Genomic DNA, 5,976 nt, shown 5'->3' on the forward strand with positions numbered 1-5,976 from the left:
CCCTACTTGTAGGACTTCTGTTCAGCTAGATTTAAGGTGGTTCATTTCACTAATGACATAGGTAGCTTAGAAAAAAAAAAATACTAGACTCTAAAAGATAAATACTGGAGGGAATTACAGTGAAAAGAAATTATGAAAGAAAAGAGAAGCCAAGATTCGCGATGATTGTCCAGTAAAGAACCACACAGTCTTACATCATTGCTGGGGAACAGGCAATCAACTTCACAATAAGTTTCTTAGCTAACAAAGCAAGACAAGAAACTTGTTCAGTTACAAATTACAATGTCAATTTCATAAAAAAAAATTAAATGCGGATATTTGAGCCTAGTCTTGAAGGAAGTTTTGACAAGCAAAAGTGGGAAAGAGTATTCATTCCAGGAAGAAAGTGTGTTGAGAACCAAGGCATGATGTGTTCCTCAGAAGTGTAAGGAAGCTGTTTCGCTTCATTAAATCATTTAACAAATATTGGAGCACCTGTTCTATACCCACACTCAGCAGTACAGGCTCATAAGAGTGTTAACTACATTCCCGGTTGCTTAGTAACCATGACTTACACATAGAAGACGAGTGTATGAGTTAGTGAGTAAATAAAATGTGTGCAGCGCTGTTGCTGGGGGTGTGACATTCACAGAACACAAATACAGAAACAAATAATACAAAGTTATTAAGAACTATAACCAAGGTTTTCTAATAGAGATCATTATTTAGGGCTGACAGTGGCCAAGCACTGTGCTGATGCATGGGTGTGACAGGCAGAATAACAGGCCCCAATTACACCCATGTCCTAATCCCCAGGATATATAAATGTGTTGTCTTACATGTCAAAAGGGACTTTGCAGATATTATTAAGGGTACAGACCTAGAGATGGGGAAACTTTCTTGGATTAACACAATGTAATCACAAGGATCCTAATACGGGAAAGAGTAGGTAAAATCAGACATTGCCTTGATTTTAGCCCATTTCAGACTTTAGACCTCCAAAACTGTACAATGATATATTTGGGCTAAGCCACTGATTCTGTGGTCATTTGTTACAGTAGACACTTCTCCATTATTTTCCTTTTGCAGAGGAGGCAACTGAATCTCATAGAGGTTAAATTACTAGCCCAAGGTATTGCAAAAAAAGTGTTTAATATCTCAATAATTTAAAAACTGCTTACATATTGAAATGATATTTTAGATATACTAGGTATATCCTCCTATCTAATAACAGAAAAACATGGTAATTGACCGTACCTTCGCTACGCCTCCCATTGGCTAATCAGCAAGATATGCAAATTAACTGCCAACAAAGATGGCGGTTAATTTGCATACATAGGCGTGAAGTGGCGGAGCGAAGACTGAAGGCGGCTCTGGCTGGAGCAGCGAAGGCTTGAAGGCGGCTCCAGCTGGAGCGAAGGCCTGGGTCCCGGGTGCCAGAGGAAAACCGGTGCCGGCAGCCAGGGTAAGGGAAGGCCTATTGCACGAATCTTTTCGTGCAACAGGCCTCTAGTATTTAAATAAAATTACTACTAAAATTAATTTCACCTGTTCCTTTTTACTTTTTAAAATAATGTGGCTTCTAGAATATTTTAAATTACACATGTGGCTTGCATATATTTCTAATGTACAGTACTGGCCTAGAATCTCTTTCTCAATAGTTTGAATTTTATCACAATCTTTGGATTTTTTTGAGCAAAAGACATGTGGTTTAGGAATATCATTCAGGAAGCGGGTCAGGAGATAGCTGAAAAACACTGCCCCTGGAGACCCGTTGGAAAGTTCCAACTGATCTCAGGAAGAGTTGATAAAGGTTCTTGTCAGAGTCTCAAAGCATACTTCTTTCCTTTGAGGAACTTACAGTGTAATCTTAGTGTTAAAATTCAAAGACATGGCTTAAATGGAGATGGTTTAGTTAGGCTAATTCTCCAGAGAGGGGGGGGGGTATATGTTGGAGAAACTAAGAGGAGATTTGGGGTTGTTGAAGCAAAATGCCCAGGAGAAGTGAGTGTCCTCACTCATCATGCAGTTAGAGCAACAACAGCAGCAATGTAGCTAGCATTAACTGTGCCAAGCTAGCACAGCCAAGGGTTCAGTGAGCCTGAGGGGGTGTTGCGAAGGATGTAGAAAAGACAGGCAGAAAGAATAAGCTGGGTCTAGGTGGATCACCTGTGCCTGGCTGAGGCCACAGAGAGAGATCCAGACAGCAAGCTGAGCCTTTATTTTATAGCCAGAGGTAAACAAGGTAGTGGTCACCATAGTTACAATGTTCTTGAGTTTCACTTTTTTTGGCAGGGCTTGCTGCACTTCCCTCAGCCCATTAGCTACCCAGATAAGATCTAGGGAGCATCATAAGATCAAGCCTAATTATGCTAAGAGGACTGTGCCCTCTAAGCTGGGACTTGTTTGTGGCTTTGCCAACAGGTCAGGCCCAGGCTTAACCCTATAGCTGCTCCCTACAATTAACTGCTAGTATGTGCCTGCGACTGCCCTATGTGATTAAGTTAACTCATTTACTTCTCGTGCCAACTTTTTGGTAGTTGTTGCTGTTATTTTACAGATGAGGAAACTGAAGCACAAAGAATTCAAGTTGGAACTTGTCCAAGCTTGCATTTCCAGTGCAGGCAGAATCAGGATCAAAATCTAAGCTGCACATCTTCTCCCTCCAGATCTGGAGCAGCTTTGACTAAGCAGTGGAGACTTGTGGCTCTCAAATTTGCAAGATCCGGGAAGGGGATGAGGAGACAAGAGTTCCTCCTCAATACCAGATTGCAGGAACTGAGAGAAAAAGAAAACTTCAGAAAAGGGAGATCTGGGGAGAGAGGAAAAGAGGTGGGAAAGAACACTCTATAAGGCCCTTTCCTTGTATGATTCAAAGGAATGATTAAAATTGAAAGCTCTGCTCCTCTTCAACTCAACTGCTCTTCAACCTGCCCATCAGGAAATAACTTCATGCACCTTTCCCACAGTAAGATCTGTGGTTCGTCTGTCAACTTAGAAGGCAGAAAATTCATCAAAAGGGGGTAGTTGTCATGCCCATTCTCCTGGGGCTCCATCTAGACTGGCCCAGCCCCAGTGACCAGCATCCCTAATGTTACGTGGCAGAATTAGCCATGGTTAAAGGCAGCTATGGAGATGTCCAGCCCCGCCCCCCGCCCCTCCCCACTCCCAGATGCAGGATGCAGTGAGACCAAATTCCACGACTGCCTTTCAGTTAGAAGGAAAACTCATTTGAGACCCAAGGAGGAGCCTCCCAGGTCAAGTGTGCACTGGTAAGGAGTTTTGGTTGCAAGCAAAACAAAACAAATTCAAAATAACTTCAGCAAACAAGAAAAAAAAAATGCAATCGCTGTGATTCCTCCAGTCAGTGGAAATAGAGTAGAATCAGGGCTGCTCTGAGTCCGCCCTCTTGTAGGTCCTTTCTGCATCTCTTTTGCTGTTGCTCTTTCTCATCACAGGACACCTTTTTCTGCTTTCCAGATGATGTGGTAGAAAATGACCACCTATAGCTCCTGGGTTACAAATTCAAACACCCAAGGAAGGGATAAAGCTGACTTAAACGGTTTGCTTTTTATTATCACATGCATTGGCAATACTAAACAGGGTCAGTAATAAAATATTTTTTAATATATTTTATTGATTTTTTTACAGAGAGGAAAGGAGAGGAATAGAGAGTTAGAAACATCGATGAGAGAGAAAAATCGATCAGCTGCCTCCTGCACACCCCATACTGGGGATTTGCCCGCAACCAAGATACATGCCCTTGACCAGAATTGAACCCGGGACCCTTCAGTCCGCAGGCCGACGCTCTATCCACTGAGCAAACTGGCTAGGGCAGTAATAAAATATTTTTCCCTGCTGGACCAAACTATTCAGTAACTACCCTTCTCCCCCCACCACAACTGATAAATGTAAATAAGTATTTATTGATTTAAAAAAATAAGTCCAAGTTTTTGTTTTGTTTTTTCAAAAAGATGAAATAACATTTTTAAATAATAGGAGGAAGCATTTGATAGGTTAAAGTATGCCAAAATCCTTGTCTTCTTTAAAGATAGGATAGCTTATAATGAGGAATTAAAAAGGGACTATAGTTGGAGTTGAAAATTTTAATGTGGCATAATATAGGGCAGGGGTGGGCAACCCCTGGCACACGTGCCAAACATGGCACGCCAGTAACTTTTGCTGGCACGCAAAACCCTCTCTTATAATCATCCATTTACAATTTTTTTCTTAATATCGACTTTTTTATTTTTCAGATAAATTCAGTGTAGGTGCATCTTAGATAAATAAATAATTTTACATAACAAGTTATCTTAAAAACCATAGACGTGGATTGACGAGAGAGGGGAAGAGCAATTTCTATGCCTCTGCCTTAACTCTCCCTGCCTTCCTAGATCCGACCAGTGTTTTGGTTTCATCCACATACGCTTGTGAATCTCTGTTCTCAGTGATGAATTTTGTTAAGTCTCATAATAGAGTAGCCTGACGGATGAAAGTAGTAGCTCGTGCATATCTCTGAAAGTCACTAAATATAAACCTCATGTAAAATCTCTGTCATCAGTGATGCAGCAGCAAAAGTCCCACTGATAATATCAAACGGAGTCATAAAGTTTTCTGTCGGACTATCAGTGTACATGTATACATTAAAAAATAAATGTATTTTTAATCATCATATACTGTGTTTTTGTCGCTCAAATGAATTTTATTATTTCTCCAAGGTTCTTCACATACGTACACCTTAAGAGGTATCAAGTAGGCGTAACATGTTCTCCAAAAATTAGGGTTGTCACACAGAAGAATTTTGAGTCAGAGATTTTGCTGGTTTTGGCACGCACTCACACAAAGGTTGCCCACCCCTGATACAGGGTGTCTCCAAAAAATGTATACATACACTTTGAATAGTTATAAAGGCTTATTAAAATGCATTTCATTTTCAAAATTGAGATATCAGCTGTTAAAGTATGTGTATACATTTTGGAGGGACACCCTGTATACTCCTTATGTTTGCTGATTTAATTTAATGTGTTTTGCTGATCATTTATAATGTTAACCTAGCTTTAAATAAATGGGCCTGCATTTGATTTTTTTTTCTCCCTCTAATAATTATCATTGCCAGTCTTAAAACTTCCTATTGTCCTTCATCATCCAGTCATGGAGGGACCTAAAAAAATGTTGCAAAAACAGGGACAATCACATTTTTATGTTGCAGAGATTTTGTTCAGTTCCACTTGATGATCAGATCGTCAGGTTTCCCCCCCCAAAAAAACCACTGGCACTGTCCCACAATGAATCTGAGTGTAATTTTACACATGGCTTCCTAGCTCAGTTTTCCCGGGGAAGTGGAAGAGTGGAGGTCCCCCTGGGCATCACTGCCTTGTAGTATCTTACACATGGATCAAATGATTGAGAAGACATCTTTAGATGGAAAATACTCTCTTTATTTTTGAGGGAGGCAGGAAGGATGGTGCATGATTCAAGTTATGATTTTGCACCTAAGGACATTATAACTTTTTCAGAAATCCCAGAATCCCAAAATCCAAACAGTTAAAACAAGTAAGTAGCAGTTACAAAGATGCTTGGATTTACAAAAAAGCTGCAGCAGAGGTTTTTCTTTTAAATAACCATCTACTACTCCTTTACACTTTCCTTATTGGGTTGCACAAAGCTATTCACAAAGTTCAGGAGTCTATCCACCTTACAAAGCAGAGGCGCTTTTTTAAAAAGTAATAACTCCTTTTTAGGAAATACAAACATTTTAAATCTAAAGTTCATCTGTACTCCCTGCGTTAACACTGTCACCTGCTGGTATATTTCCTTGCTGTTTATAAAAACACCTTCTGTACACAGGTTTGCACACGTTTAGAGGCTGTATTACCTCCCGGGTCCGTGGCGCAGGCGTGGCCGCCCGAGGCCCCGCCCCCGCGGAGGCCCCGCCCCCCGCCCCCCGCGGAGGTGTGTCCCGGCGCCAGCGGTCCGCGCCCCTGTTTACTCCGGCCC

The sequence above is a fragment of the Myotis yumanensis genome, unplaced genomic scaffold (assembly GCF_028538775.1).
Source record: "Myotis yumanensis isolate MYYU_CA2020_CCGP unplaced genomic scaffold, mMyoYum1.0.hap1 SCAF_3, whole genome shotgun sequence".
Lineage (NCBI taxonomy): Eukaryota > Metazoa > Chordata > Mammalia > Chiroptera > Vespertilionidae > Myotis > Myotis yumanensis.